The 18594-nt window shown below is 37.2% G+C and overlaps 1 long non-coding RNA gene across 1 annotated transcript; it reads left to right on the top strand.

The window, feature by feature from the left end:
• Nucleotides 1-9650: 9650 nt before the first annotated feature.
• Nucleotides 9651-16451, top strand: LOC124460702. Its single transcript, XR_006954714.1, has 3 exons — nt 9651-9810; nt 9871-10044; nt 16396-16451. It is a non-coding gene; the product is annotated as an uncharacterized LOC124460702 (long non-coding RNA).
• The last annotated feature ends 2143 nt before the right edge of the window (nt 16452-18594 follow it).

Here is an 18594-nt window from a genome sequence, read left to right on the forward strand (position 1 = left end):
GAAAAAAAAAAAAAAAAATTGGAAATTGAAAATAATGAAAATGCATAAAAACGTTAACTTCGGGTAAGAGAGAAGGGCAACAGAGCTACACAGAGAGAAAGAGATATAGAGAGACAAGGTTTCGGAGGATGAAGGATGAGGAGCCAAGTATTTTATGCTTAGGCTATATAAACAGAGTATGGGTTTAAGGTGTTTTTCTGGACATGATATATGATGGAACCACAGCAGCAACAGCAATAGCCAGAGAGAGAAAAAGAGTGGATGGTGGGGGGAGGGGTGGGAGAATGAGAAGGAGGACAACGACAACGACAACACAGCAGGAAATAATTCCCAATCCCAAGTAGAAAAGTTTCGCTATAGGGAGATGGGGCATGCAAATATTGAAACGGGTGAACCAAAAAACCCAGAAATTTATGAAATGGAACGGGCTTTGGGGGGGTAGTTTGGGGGCAAGGCTAGAAAAGGAGTGGGAAAAGTGGATAAATGTGCTGGTAGGGACAAAGAAATCTAAACAACAACAGCAGCAGCAGCAGCAGCAACATCAGCAGGAGCTAACAACTAAAGGTAGAGATGGAGGAGTTACTGCCTTTGCTGCTGCTGCTGCTGCTGCTGAAGCTGAAGCCAATGTCCAACGTTGAACGCTATTTTTGGCCAGCCACTAACAATAAATGATGATGGGCCAAGTTGCAGATGGAGAAGTAGAAATCTTTCTCCGCTGATTAAACGCGAATGCGTCGTCGCGAGGTGACGGCCAGGACATGAACGTTGAACGTGAATGTGGACATGGGCTACGTGTCCAGACAGTGACTGCAGCTAGAGCAGAGCTCAAGTGAGTTACAAAATAAAAATATAAAACAAAATCGAGTATGGAGCATTCGCTTGCAGACAGACGATGACGACGACGACGACGACGTCGACGACGATGACGATGACGATGACTAGAAAGGGAGTTTCGTTTCAAAAAATTTTCCAATTTTATTTTTGGTTTTCTTCTTTCTATATATAAATTTTTTTGTTATATTTACAGGGTTTTTTCCGACATCAATACAAAAGAATACCAGAAAACTGCAGATTGCAAAAAGAAAACAACATTTGAAACAAATTAAAGACGAGTGGAGAGATGAGGTGAGGTGAGCAAGAGTAATGGGTATTTGGTTAGAAAGAAAAATCATTTAGAAAACATATATGCATGTACATATGTATATATGTATATATCATTTGTTGCAGTCATCGTCTGTTTCTCATATATATTTGTTGTTTCTCTAATTTATTTCTTGATTTTATTTGTTTCTGACTCTCCTCCATCTCCTTCTCGCCTTTCAAACCAAACCAAAAACCTATGACGCCGCCAATGCCACGCTGTCGCATGCAAATGATGTTGAATGCGATAAGTGTTCGAAGGGTTGGCCACACACACTCACACTCACACACATACACACACAGCCACCCATGAGCTACAATCCTGTAAGCCCTATATGCCCCATCTGCCCCATCTTGCATCAACCATTTTCCCCTCTTCCTTGTAGCAAAACAAAAAAAAAAAAAAAATAAAATGAAAAATTTATATATACATAGATGAAAACACTTGAAAATTGCAGACATTTTGAGTAAGGGGCAACACACGTTTGATATATGAACTCATGTATTGTCTGCGCTTATTATGTGTGTGCGGTCTGTGTTTGAGTCCGCTGCCAAGGTACACGGCAAACGCGATCAAGTGAGTTAAAGGTGCCATCTACCACCTACCAAGAGACCCACCCATCCATGTTCGAGGGAAAATTGCTTAATACGAGTGGCATTAGCTCATACCACATTCATTAAGATCATTTTTCATTTGGTTTCATTTAAACTTTAAGTGCTAAACTAAAACGAAGCTGTCTTTAACTCAATTCAAAAACTTTTCAAACCTTGGACAATCCCAAAACCTCATTCATTCAAAAATATATTTCCCTTTTGAACATTAATCAAAATTTCCTAACTTTGGCTTGAAAATTTTTTTTATAAATTTAAAAACAAATCTCAACTTTGCGAATTTGTAATTTTGCCAATTTTTCAACTGATTTTGAAAAGTCATATATCAAATTTTCTTAGTAAGATTTCGAGAACTAAATTTTTGCCCTAAATTTTCTTTATTAAATCAAGTGGAAAAGATTTTTTTACATTTCCAAGTTTTTGATGCGGTTTTAAAATATCAAAAATTGGCTAAAAATGGCTAAAATGCAGTTTGAGAAAAATGGGTAATATCACAATAAAATTGTATTGATAAATTCTTAAAAAGTTCTAAAAAACTCCTACACTTGAAAATCGAGGGATCTACATCGAAGGACTTGGGAAAAGGAGGGAAATTCGCTCCCAAAAGTAGGCAATGAGTAGTCCAAGGATTAGGTTTTTGAAATATACTGAGAAATTTTAAATTTGTGGCTCAAAAAAATCGTAAGTGCTTGTAATCAATTTAGAAGTTGTAAGGCAAACGAAATTATCAATTTTGAAGCAAATAATGAGAACTTTTCTAGCATATTGCATACTTTAAGGGACAAAGTCCCACCATGTCTTATTACTTAATCCCTAGCCAAAACTTTTGGTACATTATATGAATACAATGACCAAATTAAAGCTATAATTAAACACTTACAAACTGTTACCTAATATTATTTTAAAACAGAATTCAAAAACAAAGTGGCTCAAAAACTATTTTGTCACTTTATGTAATACATTATTTAAACATTCATAACTCATCACTATTTGGTTTTATAAATTCAAATGAATTGTTTCACGAGCAAAGTAACGAACTATATTATTTCTTAAATCTTGTACTTACATACATAGTTCGACATCAATTTTAAAGTCATTTTACATTAACTGTCTCAATCTGTTTTATGAAGCCATCGGTATTGGCATTTTCTCATGAGCTCTCCCTCTCGCTTCCTCTTAACATTGATATGCTGGCGGGCAGCTCTTTTATATTTCATGCTGGAAAATCAAGTATACGCCACATGGCAGCCGCTGTAGCCGCTGCCGCCGCGACTGGCAACAACCCTCACCCTTAATTCGGGTCGTTGCAGTTGCTCGACATTGGACAGGACAGTGCATTACCATAAGCTCGCTCATAGCCTCTCCACATGTCCTTTGTGACGCGACCTCTCGTCCCATTCCCTTCCCTCCCCACCCCTCCCTATTCACTGCTAGTAACCACCAACCTCCACCCACCCAATCTGGTTGACTCGCTCTCCCTTTCTCTTCTTGCAACATTCAGCCTTTAGTTTTTGTGTCTTTTGCTTGGCTCGTTTTTTGTTCTTCTGTTGTGTGTGTGTGTTTTTTTTTGTTGTGCTGCAACATAAACCAAATATGTATGTAATTTTTTGCAATTTTCTAACAAAATTTCGCATTTTTTTGTTCCTATTTTATTTTGCATGGACAGGCCAAGGTTTAGCGTGGTTTTTTTTTCCTTTCTCTTCCTTTTCCTTTTTGGGGCGTATGTATTTTTAGTTGTTGCTGTTGTTGTTGTTGTTGCTATTTCGTTTTTCGTTTCGTTTCGTTCACTTGTTTTGGCCACTTGGCAGCCGAAGCACGTTGGATGGATATTTTCAATGTCCTGAGCGGGTTGGCGATATAATAATTTCATGTGACGTCCTGTCTCTATGTCCTGTGTCCTGTGATGTGCTCCGGTTTGTCGTATATATATATATGTACATACATAGTTTTGCTTTCCTTTGCCTTACCTTACCTTACCTTACCTTACCATACCTTGTCCCATTGCCTTGGACTGGCTTTGATATATAATTTTGCATTTTTTAATGCCTCACTTGGCTCGTGGTCCCTGATCCTTGTCTTCTTATATGAGCGAATGTCCTGTGCACTTTTGCCATAGCATAATTTCATTTTGTTTGCTGGCAAAACGCTTTTTAAAATCAAATTTCCGCTAAAACATTTTCTATTTGGACATTTCGTTTGGCATTTGGGTTGAGCTTACGTGCAAAAAACAAAAAAAAAAAGAAGATGTTAAAAAGCAAAATGTTTTATTTCCCATTTTATGTTAGCATTTTCTTTTTTCTATATGTCAAAAGTACATTGTGGAGGGGGTCTAAAAGAGGGAAAGTTTGCTAGAGATTAAAGCAGAGAAAAAAAAAGAGAATAGTTAATATTAAGTGTAGATATTTATGCCCAAGCACGTATCTTTCAGTCGTCAGTTCGAGGAATCTCCATGGCATAAGATTAAATTTCATCATTTCATGAAGTAGCTTTAAATTTAAAATTAACAAAAACATTATAAGAAATTCGCTTCATAAGTTACAAATTGATCACACACTAAAGCTTATAAAATGTTGGAAACAGCAATTAAGATTGATAGAGATTTGAGTTAATTTATTTAAAAAACATAATTCAGAGACAAAAAGGATAATAAGATCAAGGCAAATTCTTCTTCACATTTTTATTGCAATGAAGAAATGCATCTCATTCTTTCCCTGTATTCGAAATACAAAAAATTGATTTGAGAAACGCCAATTTTAAAGGAACAATTTTAAACTTAACATCTTAAGCACTGTTAACTTAACAGTAACTTAACAGCAAGGTCGATCGGAGCGAGTCTTTTGCAACACTGTCTGGCAACACTGTCGCATGGTTACTTTTTCGTTAGTCACGTTTTCTTGCAAATAATTTTTGTGTTTTATATATTTATGTATTTTGAGTGCATAAAAGTGAAAATAAATTAAATATTTATAAATTTTGGATAAGCCGCATTTGAATGAATCTATTCGTAATGAATTTTCTGCGAGGGTTGTGTAAATATTGCGACAGGGGTTTTTTGAGACTCCGCTGGCCGATTTTTTCTTGCAAACGTGTGAGTGTGTGTGTTTAGCTGCTTGTGTGTGTAATCCTACTGGGAGGCCAATACACATACATATGTACATATGCATGAAAATTGTTAGCTTACCTTTTCTTTAAGTAAAATTTTTTAAACCTTTTTTCAGAACTAAGATTGCAATTGAAGCAAGAGGATCAACAAACACATCCAAAGTAATTGACCCAAATCTCTGTTCCCTACAGATTAAGTCTATGATAGCTGCCACGCTGAGACGTCAAAGATAATACATAGAATCCATGTATATATATATTTTGATGTATTAATGTATGTAATTAATTTCCGGTGTAAGTAACTTCGATTAAAATAGTTTTTCCTTTATTTCAGGTTGATTTCAGTACAAATTTGTAAGCTTCTGCTTCATTTGCGTTGATTCTTGGAATAGGATTAAACAAATTAAATGGGTTCCCTATATTTACGACGCCCACTAAAGATTTCAACCCAAGTCATGGTTACTGAGGCTGACAGAATTCAGAGCAGGAGACCAGAGTACATTTTTCGGTAAGTACAAATTTACTCAAACTCGAGATTTCAGTGTTCAGAAGTGGACACAAAGGCCAAAGCTAATCGGCTGCTTTGGCAGCCTCGATTTGATTAAACGACCCCCTAAAAGTCTTCTAAAGTCATACCCATGGCAGTATAAGGGAAATTTTTGCTATTAATCCTTGTCCTTTGCCTTGAAAAGGAACTCCTAGAGGTTCAAAACTTTGTGTTTTTCCTTTTACCTGTAACTCTCAACTAGTTTAAGCTATGAATGGAGCAGGCTTACTACAAGGTTTGACAAGTAGTTCGCTTCATTCTTTCATTTTTAAGGTACAATAATTAATATAGTCTAAGTAGTTTACAGTTTGTCTTAATTAAAGTTAAGGACTACGAAAACTGTTCTATGAAAATTCTTAATGAAAAGGATTAGACAAATGTAAAGCTAATGACAAATCGCCTAAGAATTTTATCAATCTCTTTAGTTTCACTTTTTTAGAGTTATAGATCTGGCGGTTAACTAAAATTACCTTTAAACTTTGAAAATCCAATATGAGAAATGGATTAAAAATATTGTTCTAAAAATGCTCTTAATATTTGATTATGAACTTGCTTTTTTCAATTTAAAGCAAGGTTTAGACTAATATTGAAATATAATCTCTTCAACTGCCCTAACTAAAGAAAAACTAGCAAAATATTATTAATTAACAACTTATTAGTTTATTAATGTTAAGCTTCAAATGACACAAAAATTTAGCAGCTAGTTCTAAGACTAAATTTCATTTTTCATCAGTCTCTGTCAGATTTAACGAAATGAATGCAATTTGACAAAGAATTTCTCATCGTTCAGTTTATGTTGTGTGTGGCCTGGTTCTGATTTATAAATGGATTGATCTTTGACCCTTATATACACATGCATAGTCAGATGCTTTATTTGATTTGTCCCTGGTACTCTGCAATCGTTTATTTTTTGAATTGATGGTCAGGATTTATACTTGATATTTATACAATAAATCGAACTCAAGCATGAGGGAAAGCAAACAAAAATAAGGCGCAGAAAAAAAGAGGGAAAAGAAATAGCTGAAAAAGTAAAGAGAAGCTAAGAAAAAGGCATGAAAAGTGACGAAGGTGCTCCCCACTCTAGGCTAGATTCAAAGCCAAGCCCATACCCAGCCCTAGGTCCATATATTTCATCTTCTTCTACGTCGTTGGCGTTTGTAGTAGTCCTCGCCGCCGCCGTCGTCGTCGTCGTCGTCATCTCTGGCTAAAAGTTTGGCTCCGCCTTCAACTAACCAATGCCAGTTGGTGCGTTTACGCGTTATATACCGAAAAACCTAACGACAGACAAGGCAAATGCAAGGAAAGGCAAGGCAAAAGGATATGAAAGCAATGGATAGTGTGGATAACAGGGGGGGAAGCGATAGTGGCTAGTAGAAGGATATTGACCAGGGGTGATGAGCGGGCGTTACAGGGGGGTTTTGAGGCAAACAGAAGAGATTGGAGCCAGGAGCCAAGGGGTTGAGTAAATGAAAATGAATGGCAGGCAGGAAGGCAGCCGCCGCCTAAAAGTAGGCAACGTTGCAATAGACATTCTCACTCTTTCCTCTACTGATTCTTGTATATAAAGTGCGAGAGATTTTCCTATAGTGTAGTTGTATTTGTAGTATAGGGAACCGATGGCACAAAAAGGAACCCAAAAAAGTGGGTAGTGGCTTGACGCAATGTCAAGAGACGGAGACTGAGGCTGAAGGATAGATAAAGATAGAATGAGCAAGTGTGAGATAGAGAAAGAGCTATGAAGATATTAAGAGTGAGAGAGAGAAAGAGGCAGCCTAATGAAGTGGGAGGCGGAGGAGGAGAAGGAGTTGGTGGTCGAGGTGGTAATCGTGGGGTATGAGGATAGCAAGGAGGCTCAAGAAATTTGTTTAACCGGGTGGCCCACGCGGCGTATGCATGTGCGTAGAAGATAAATCAATCAGTGTGCAAGCGAGACGGTTGTAGGGACATTCGCTAAACTTATTTGCGTTAAATTATTTTAACCGGACGAAGGAAACGGTCTTAGGTAAGGGTAAAGGGGGACAACAGGCAACAGGACCCAAGCAAACAAGCAAAACGCTCAAGCACTTTAGTCAATTTAATTTCCTAATTAACTGCCGGACACGCCGTGCCGACCACCCCGAAAAGCGAGACTTTGGTCCTTGGCCGTGTGTTGGTAATTAGCTGGGCACACACTCACACACACACTGGACGAGAACGACGATGACGATCCTTGGGCCCTTGGCATGTAAATTGAGTCAAAACAATTGCCCACACACACTCACACACACACACACACACACAGACACACAAGCACTCAGATATATATTTACATATATATATATATATAATTTTTTTAATGCTCGTTAAAGCCAGGATAACACAATAAAATAAACACAATTTTCACACATCCTCATCGCCATTATCATCATCATCATCGTCGTCGTCATCATCCTCTTCATCATGGTCATCAGGATGTCCTGGTGTGCCCTTTTTTTGTCGTTCCTTCCTTGTTAATTTGTTTTACTTTGTTTATATTAAAAACATTGTTTGCCTTTTTGCCTGCTGCTGCTGCTGCTGGCGCCTTGGAAATGCAAATGTGTTAACCGCAAAGGATAACAATTCAGCCAAAGCGAACAAAAAATGAGACCCACGAATATCCCTTCTCACCATCATCATCCCTCTCTCCTCCTCCCCCTTCTTCACGTCAATGTGTCCATCTGTGTCTGTGTTTGTCGCTCCTGTGTTTGACATTATGTCAGCAATTAAATTGTCATGTGAGCGCGCGCGCTGGCTGTGGACAAGTAAATTATGCGGTCAACCAGATTTGGGACACTGAATTTTGTGGCCAACTCTCTGGGATTGGCAAGACACAAGAGTCTGTGGTGACGGCGTACGGCGGGGTGGGGGGCGGCAAGACCATTGCAGTAGCAGTAACTAAAGATGCTGGTTTAACTAATGTGCAGAGATTGGAAATGCTAAGCAGCTTAATTGTCCGCATCTCAGGCACTTGACCAACAACCAAAACACGACTTCAAATGATACCTGTCCACTACATTATGAGAGAAATGGCATGAAACTTTTTTTTCTCGACTTTCCAAATTGAATTTGAATCGTTTCGAGAATCGATAGGCCAGAGTTTAAGTCTAAATTTCCTATTTTAGTTATAGATTACGTTTTGTAATCAATTTTTGTCTTAAAATTATCCACTGACCGAGGATTTTAAAGCGAAATTTTTAGTCTTCTACACAGGGCCGTACCGAGACTGGTGCAAGGGGTGCAGCCCTGGGGGACCCCCAAGCCTCCGTGTCCTAAAAGTTCGATCGAACAATGTGTACACTAAATTATAGAAAAAATTTCAAGATATATTTATTGCAGTGTCCAAAAACCAGCTAGATTTAAAAAGATTTCGATTCTCTATTCCCTAAGTTATATTTTTTAGCGGAAAAGTCCCAGAGTTCCAGTTCAGTTCCCGAGAAAATGAAGTTACACGAGTTACATATACAAGGTTCTTTTAGACCTTTTATTTATAATATAGAAACTGTTTACAAAATAACCAAAATCATCGCTTGTGAGTCAATGTCTCTATATTTCTAAATATGACCCTAATGCGTTTTAAGATTCTAGAGGGAGAGAGAGAGAGAGATGGGATAATTTATTCATAATGAATTTAAATATTGCGCAAGTGTGCGTAATTTATGATCAAATTTTGAAAAATAAAGTCTTTAAAATAATTAATTATTTTGTTAGGAAGTCCATTAAATAATAACGAAATACAAAAGATTGATTTAAGAAACGCCAATTTTAAAGGAACAATTTTAAACTTAACATCTTAAGCACTGTTAACTTAACAGTGACTTAACAGCAAGCTCGATCGGAGCGAGTCTTTTGCAACACTGTCTGGCAACACTGTCGCATGGTTACTTTTTCGTTAGTCACGTTTTCTTGCAAATAATTTTTGTGTTTTATATATTTATGTATTTTGAGTGCATAAAAGTGAAAATAAATTAGATATTTATAAATTTTGGACAAGCCGCTTTTGAATGAATCTATTCGCAAATGAATTTTCTGAGAGGGTTGTAAAAATATTACGAGAAAGTTTTTTTGGGACTCCGCTGGCCACTTTTTTCTTGCAAACGTGTGAGTGTGTGTGGTTGCCTGTGTGTGTAATCCTAATGGGAGGTCAATACACATACATATGCATGAAAATTGTAAGCTTACTTTTTTTTTTTAAGTAAAATTTTTTTACCTTTTTTCAGAACTAAGATTGCAATTGAAGCAAGAGGATCAACAGCAAACACATCCAAAGTAATTCCCTACAGATTAAGTCTATGATAGCTGCCACGCTGGGACGTCAAAGATAATACATAGAAACATCTATTTTCGTGTCAAAGATAATACATAGAAACATCTACATATTTTCGTGTACTAATGTATGTAACTAATTTTCGGTGTAAGTAATTTCGATTAAAATAGTTTTTCCTTTATTTCAGGTTGATTTAAGTACAAATTTGTAAGCTTCTGCTTCATTTGCGTTGATTCTTGGAATAGAATTAAACAAATTAAATGGATTCCCTATACTTACGACGCCCACTAAAGATTTCAACCCAAGTCATAGTTACTGAGGCTGACAGAATTCAGAGCAAGAGACCAGAGTACATTTTTCGGTAAGTACAAATTTACTCAAACTCGAGATTTCAGTGTTCAAAAGTGGACACAAAGGCCAAAGCTAATCGGCTGCTTTGGCCGCCTCGATTTGATTAAACGACCCCATAGAAGTCTTCTAAAGTCATACCCATGGCAGTATAAGGGAAATTTTTGCTATTAATCCTTGTCCTTTGCCCTGAAGAAGATCTCCTAGAGGTTCAAAACTTTGTGTTTTTTTTTATAATCTGAAGTGAAGAAACAAAAAGATTTTTGATTAATGTTTTATGCTTTTGTTTAAGCTAATTAGTTGGACAACATGAGTTTATTATTATTTAATTATATACATGACCTATCAACTGAATCAACATGAATAATGTTGTTCCACCGATGTCCCTTTTCAGCTTACATTTGTGATTTGGCTTTGGTGTTGCTTTTGCTCCCTTTTTTTCTTCTTTTTTTTGATGTGATGGGTGCTTTTCTGTTGCGGCACATTCTCGGTTTTCAGTTAAGTGACCGGAAAATTGGGATCCTTTACGGCACATTTAATTCACACATATGAGCGGCACAATTACCAGAGCACGCCCAGAACACATACACACATACAGAGTAAGAGACAGAGTAAGGGTGAGAGAGACAGAGAGAGAAAAGGAGTAGAAGAAAGGACACACTTTGGGATCCCATGTAAACGTAGACAAATAACACTTAAGCGTGAGATGCCAACAGTGGATTCCAGCGGGCTCTCTTTCCACAGGCAAAAGCCAAAAGGAAGTGTTGTCCTTGTCGTTGTCATTGTTGTTGTTGTTGTTGCTGGGTGCCACGTTGAGTGCCGAAAAGGCACGCGCCACAGACAACGCGCGTGCCACACACACACACAGATATATACACACACTTAACTGCAACCTCGACAAACGACAACCATGAGGATTTTTTTCCACGCACACACATACACACACACAATCATTGTGTGTGAATGTGTGTGTGTACATTTAAAAAAGAATTTATTCTAAGGACCAAAGGGACCAAGTATAAAAAAAATTTATATATATGAAATCTTTTTCTATATATACACTTATATATGTATAACAGAAACAACGACGACAAGTGCCTGGCTGGCTGACAAGCTTGGCATGCCTTTGGTTAGCAGCGAATGGAGAATAGACTCCATCAAATTGAGGGTGGGGGGTGGTGAGAGGTTGAAAACGAACAAAAAAATGTTTTTTATACATATAAATATATCTATATATGTATATATTAGTCAGCGGAGTAGAAACATTCAGTGCTTTTGTTTTTTACCCTAAATGACAAAAGTCACATGATTAGGACATATGTTCAGTTCATTTTACCCTCTCAGTGGGGGAGAAACTTAACTAAAAGCGACAAAAACGATAACATTGACTATATGAAGAAGTTGAAAAACTTGAGTTCATTCCATTCTTTATTCTCAAAAGGTTTTTGAGTTGAAATTTCAGAACAGTTTAAAGCAGCCAATTGAAACTGAAGCATTAAATATAAAACAATTGGAAAAGTTAATAATTATCATGGATTTTATTCATAGCTAATTGTTTAATATAGTTTTGAAATAATTATGGCTTTTAGCCTTTCTTAAAAATAAAAGATGATGAATTTCCATATCTTCCACAATTCTTACTTATTTAAAAAGAGAACGATAGGCCTGTTCCCATTTTCAAAACCTCTTTTAAATCCATAAAATCGTAAATATTTCATTATTTGCTTATAATATTATAATATATAGTATTAATAATTAAAAGTTCAATTAATGTGACTTGAAAAATTGGACAAATAAATAGAAATTATTCTTATTAGAAAAGCAGTAGATTCAATTTAGATCCTTTCCGTTAAGACTTTTTGAGGGAGTAAAAATTCAAGAAATATTCAAAATATATCAAATCGAATGTGTTTGGTATTCAAGTTTATTTAAATAACTTCCAGGACTGTAATCTAAGTCCTGTTTAAAAATAATAAGGCCTAATAAATTTTCATCTCAGTTCAGTAAAATTATCTACAATCCTTTATTTTTTTTACCAAGCTTTAAACTCTTTTGACTTACAATTAGTTAAATTTGATTAGTTCTTATAACAGTTTATTTATATATCATATCTTTTTTTAAGATATGCTACTAAATAATTCTGGAACCCAACCTTCCACAAATTTTGATTGTATCAAAGGTCGCCAAATTATTAAATTGTTATCAATTTTTGCATTTTGGTTGGCATGAGTTTAGGTTTTGTTTGTTTTATTAAGTTTTTACATGTTCTCTCACAGACCAAGTAAAAGGAAAAAGTTTCAATGGAAACTAAAGTGCATTTAAAATTCGTTTGAATTTCAATCATGTTTCAACTGCCTTCTGGTTCTTTCTACATGGGTGTGTGTCTGGTTTTTTTTGTTGTATTCTTTAGTGGCAGAAGATGAGCTGAAAGCTTTAGCGGATTTATATGTGTTAGAACAAAACGGATTATGACTGCCAACAACAATGACGCAAAAAAAAAAACACAACAAAAAAATGTAAAGGATGCCACCAAAAGGACCACTTGTTGTCATTTTTTGTGGCATCCTTGCGGCAATTGCTTGCATCCTTCTGCCCAAGCCCGCATTAAATTGCGCCTTTAATGAGGTCTTGTTGTAGACAATTTGCGGTTAACTTGACATTCCATTTTGTGGGTAAAACCTTTTTTTCGTTTTTGTTGTTGTTTTACTTGTTCATTTGTTGTTGTTTTTTTTTTTTTTGTTGGTTAGTACTTTGCATACTTTCAGGCGTCGGATGCAAAAATCATGCATACGCCAAGTTGGTTGTACTAACTGAGTTTGGTGGATGGATGGATGGATGAGTGGGTGGTTGGTTGGTTGGTTGTAGGCACTGGCACTGGGCATGGGCTTATTAAACGAAAAATGAAAAGCATCATAGGAAGCAAACAACATTTTTGATGATATACTGGCCAGGTGATAGCCGATAGCCAAAATGAGGAGCGACTTGCCCCTTGCTCCTTCTACTTCACTAACGGCAAACCAACTTCCCACCCACCCTGCATTTCTCGGAAACCGAAAGCCAACGCATAATCAAACACCAAAAAGCAAAAAGGCAGGTTTTTCTCTTCTTTTTCTCTACCTCATCCCAACGTACTACTTGCACGATGTGCTCCTTGCCTGGTTAAAATTCGTCCATTCCGTTCGTTTGGTCGAACGTTCTTTGCCTCAAACAAATTTTTGTTTGTTGTCTTTCGTAGGCCTGGAAATTGCGTTTCCGCTCCAAGAGCTACTTCCCCCGGCAACACCATTCCTCGTTCAGCCATCCCCCTGCCCTCTTAACGATCATGTGGAGAGTTGAAGAGAGAAGGGATAGAAGTAGGTGGGGTAAAGGTTGGCTCGCCTGTGCTTAGGTAGCCGATGCTAAAAGAAAACTAGAAAAATGTTAGCCGAAAATGCTGGTGCAAAAGAAAACTAACCACGTTCTGGATAACACCCAACGCATTGCAGTATTTCCTTTCCTCCTGCGGTCTCTCTATATGGACCTTAGACACTGTTTCTACTTTAACTCTTCTTGTTTTTCATTTTCTCATTTTTTTTTTGCATACACGGTGAGAAATACTTGAACATGATCAACATGATGATTTATTTAGTTAGTCTATTGTAAAGCTACAAACTGTTTTTAAAGTCCTTGTGATTGCATCTAAATCCAATACTTTACTTTTAAATACTTTAGATAATTTTCACTTTTTATTCTTTTAATAGTAGATAATAAGATTAAATCAATTCTATTTGATTTAGATCAGAACAGATAAACGCTAAAACTCATTGAGAATTACAATTAAATCTAGCGAAAAACTAAACTCTTAAATTATTATTTGTTTGCTTATTCGGTTTGAAATTATTTAGAAATCAGTTAGATAAAGAAAGCGATAACACAGGAATATAAACCACATGGCGTATGATGAATTTTTTAAGATTCATTAAAAAATCAGCATGTTATTTGTGAAATTTTCTCAGTGTGTGTGTGATATTTGCCTTTTGGGGGTTTTCGGCGAAAATTTTGCGCTTGCAAATCGCATGGAAATTTCGAGAAATACAAACCGAAAGGCCTACACACACCTACAGTAGGTCCATGTTGATTTTAGGCTTGAGTCTAACAACTCTGCCTCCATTTTACTCCCACCAGCATCCTTTGGCAGACTTCCCACCATTCCGATGCCTACTCGGATACTCCATTCTCCTGTGATGATGCATCATACGCCAAAGGATTTTCATTTTCTCGCTCGTTCTCTCACTCTCTATGTCTCTCGCTTAGTCTACCGACTCCGATTTGCCCCCTCCCCCACACACACACACACACACACACACACACACACACACATACACTCAAAGTGGGGTTCTCTATCTGGGCCTTTTCTAAATAATAGGATTCGCGCAATGCCGCAACGAGCAACCGACCATCTCCAGGCTCAGTTCCATCTCCATTTGTCTCCATTCTCTCTGCACCATCTTCACCACCAAACATCTCTCGTAGCAGTGGCCTCCTCTTCTCGCCGACAATGCAACAGCAGACGCATGCATGCATGGGCTAGAGAGCTTAACAACGGGCATCGATTGAATTTATTTGCATTTGGCTGGGGAGAATGCTTCATCTACCTGCCATTCCTCCTGCTTGCCTGCCTTCTGGCCAGCCTGCTGAGGCCTGATGTTGCTCCTGCTCCTATTGCTGCTGCTGGTCAACAATTCTTTCGATTTTCATTTCCGTGCCGCCACCATCCACCCACCAACTTGCTTTAGCTACAGCAGCAGCTGGGAACAGGAGCAGGAGAAGCAGCAACAACTCAGTAGTCTCGCACAAACATGGCGCAAAAATCATTAGAAACTCTTTTGTTAGCTGGGGCACGTTTCCAGGCTCCAGCAAAAATAAAACTGAAGAGAAAATTCTACCCCAACAACAACATTCATTGGCGACGACGGCGGCGACGAAAGTTGACGGTGACGGCGGCTTACTTTTTGTTTGAGAACGAGAAGAATGACGTCGCGTAAGCGCAATTTTCCAAAGGCCCGCCAAGTGCAAGAGGGAGTCTGGTTGTTGGCCATCCAATTGACCGAAAGCTTAGAGGAACCCAAACTCCCCGCGTCCAGCATCCGGTGTAACCAAACCCCCTACTCCTCCTGTTCGCACACACTGGTGCCTACCTATTTTAGCCCTCTGCTGATGTGGCTACTTCAATTGTTTGTACCTTCAACATGTAGAGTATGTTGTGTTTTTTCTGCCTTCTCCTCTGCTTGCTCCTGTAATTTCTTTTTTTTCAATTTTTTGTTCCAACTTCCTGGACGTTGATTTTGCGTGATCTACACTTTAAGCAGATTTTGTTGTAGTATTGATGGAAAGGGTCATGGCATCCAAAGATGGCAATGAATTTAAATTGCAAAAACTAGATTACAAAATTGCTTGAAAAAGGCTTAAAAACATTAATTGAATGTATCCAAAGGTCAACTGGGTCAGAAGCAGAAATTGTGACTCCAAGTCGAAATCCAAGCTCTAAGCAAAATAAAAAAAAAACCTTTTACTTATTTGTATGTTATTGTTGAAGTAAATTCGTATTACATAAAACGGTATCTGCCGTTTTAAAAACAAAGCCTTCTCGATTAGTTCGATACTCTCAAGTTAAATATTAAAATTCAGATAAAAATGTTATATGTTATGATTCTGTTTTCACGTGAACCTACCGATGTGGGATTGTAATTTGTTTTTTTATATAGCCATGTCCGTCCGTCCGTCTGAATTAACGCAAACTCCTCCTAGACCTTAAAAGCTGCATAATGAAATTAAGCCTGTAGGCTTCTTTATACCGGATTGTATAACTCGGATATAGCCGGAGCAATAGTATAGCGGCAGTCACGAACAGTGACGTTTCTATATAACTAACTTGTGTTCAAGCAATTGTCATAAAAACTAATACTTGCTAGTTTTGTGTATATACTAATGACTGTACCAAATTTGATCAAGATCGGATAACTATATCATATAGCTCCCATAGGCACATTCGGTCGAAAACAGTGACTTTTATCCATAACTTCTTTACTTTAAACGCGATTGTTTTAAAATTAAACATTTATCAGTTTAATAGCCAAATTTGAGGAGAGCGAAAGAAAATCATGACGACAATTCCGTAGCAGTTCTGATTTTCTTCTCCTACCTTTTCATGCTACGTTTGACTAAGGTAGATACAGAAGAAAAAGAAAAGGAAACCTTTATATTATACCTGCTATAATGCAATTCATCTCTTTTTTTCTTACACCCATTGTTCTTATTTCACTCCAATATACTTACATTTTTCACTTTATTTAATTTTTTTTTTTTTTTTTTTTAACTGTAATAGGATTAAGATTCAATGAGGATCTTTCGGGGTTGCAACATCGTGCTGGACCAGGTAGTTTCAAGAAGAATTACGGTAACTTACGCCCCATTGCAAGTTGTGCGGCCAAGTTGGTCTATGCTCAAGCATTGAATTACAGTCGTCCGACGGTAGGCACTCTTCTGGCATTAAGCTCTCCTCTGGATCAAGCAATGAGTTTTTTGGACAGGTCCTCCAATGCAGTGAGGAGAGCTTGCAGAGCACCTCATCTGATGGGGCTATGGTGAAAGCTTGCGGTATGGGTCATTCCGACAAAGAGCTCAGACCCCGCTCCTTCAGAATACGAAATGGAACCGAAAGATGTAAATGGTCAGCAGCCTCCCTACGTCGACATTACGCCAAAAAATAGGCTATCTTCAACCTGCTTGAACATTTTTAGCCTGTCTATAATTCCTGTGACGGAGGATAATAGACGGCTGTTCCTTGCAGCAGCCAATGACGATGGATTGGCTGCTTGAAATCCATCAAATTCCTCAACCGCGGCCAGAGCTACGTGGCCAAAGGTCGAGTGTAGTTTGCAGCACATTTTTAAGCTCTGGAGCGCCAACGGAGAAATGGGCAGTGATCTGATCAAATTCCTCAACCGCGGCCAGAGCTACGTGGCCAAAGGTCGAGTGTAGTTTGCAGCACATTTTTAAGCTTCTGGAGCGCCAACGGAGAAATGGGCAGTGGTGAGCCGAAAAAATTATTTAATTATGTAATTAAATTTATACATTAAAATAAAAAGAAAAAAGTTCCAAAAATAATAACAGAAACATCCGTCCGGTTGCAAGTTGCGAGAGGGTGTGTGTGTGTCTCTTTTCCGTTTTCCCATTTAAAATATCCTTGGAAATAAAATCTCTATATTCTACATACTAGGGCAAATCTTTTTTATTCCCTCCATCTATTGTTCACACTTTAATTTAATACTTACTAAGATTTCTTTGATTTTAATTATATTTGTTTTTGTTTATTCTTTTACTTTGTTACTGAAATGAATCCGAATCGGATCTGGGGTATTAAACATGAAAACGACAGATGATACACAAGGCATACTTTTATTTTCAATTAAACATAACAGTTTATTATACCCTTGCAAAAAGGGCATATTAATTTTGGTCCAGAGTATGCGACGCATAGCAGCAAGCATCTCCGACTATAGACCTCGGTCTTCTGGTTTTTAAATTTGAAAAGGCAAGAAAGTTGATATAATTTTAAAATGGTATTATCTTCTATCTTTTGAATGAAATTTCCGTACTTTTTTTTATCCGTAGAAAACAAGGCAAGTTACCAAAGATAATAGTTTGTAAAGTCCAAGTCTTGTTAATGTAATAAAATACTAAGTTTTGCTCTAATTAAGAATGTGTAGATTTAATTTATAAAAGTCGCCTACTTATTTTTAATTTGATAAGCTTTTCAACTTTCAAATATAGAGATTTGGAAATTTAAAATCAATAGATGAAAAATAGAAACAGATAGAGACAAAAATATTCATAAACACTTCTGTTAAATGCATTTCATATAAGACTTTCAGAATTGAAGACAAAACAAACATTTTGAACTCGCTTAAGCCGTTAAACGATAATAATTGTTGCTATTGACATGCTTATCTTTTAGTCCTTAGCCTAGTTTCAAATTTCTTATACTCTTGACCATTCCTGCTTATGTACTTGAATGCGCTGAACTTGAGATTATTGCCACTTTCTGGGCCTTTTGGTAGACTCCTTTAAAAGAAATTTTTTCAAGCTTTGGATAGAAAAACTTGTTCCTCTTTGCACTCTTTGTGCACTTTCTTCTATGCCCATGTCCCATTGAACAGCCCTTGAGAGTAGTAGGAGAGAGAAAGAATTCAAAGAGTGAAGAGAGGTGGAGAAGGGGTTGAAAGAAAGGGAAGCTTTCAAATAACCAACCTGCCATAGTTTGAGAGGTTTGTTGTTCACTTCGATTACTGGGTTAGTTCGACCCCGTCAATGCCATACAAGGGCGAAAAATGGCGCAAGGCTTCATCTGGCGACATTTTGCTTAGGTTCTTCAATCTGTTTTGCTTATTTTTTCACCCAATTTTTTTTTATATTTTTTTTTTGAGTTTTCGTTTGCTTTTTTTTTTTGTTTTTAGTGGCTATGTCCATTTCCTGTCGTCATTTCTTTTGCTTTGCTTTGGTTTTTTTTTCTTATTTTTTCTGT

This window comes from Drosophila willistoni (assembly GCF_018902025.1).
Source record: "Drosophila willistoni isolate 14030-0811.24 chromosome XR unlocalized genomic scaffold, UCI_dwil_1.1 Seg144, whole genome shotgun sequence".
Taxonomy (NCBI): domain Eukaryota; kingdom Metazoa; phylum Arthropoda; class Insecta; order Diptera; family Drosophilidae; genus Drosophila; species Drosophila willistoni.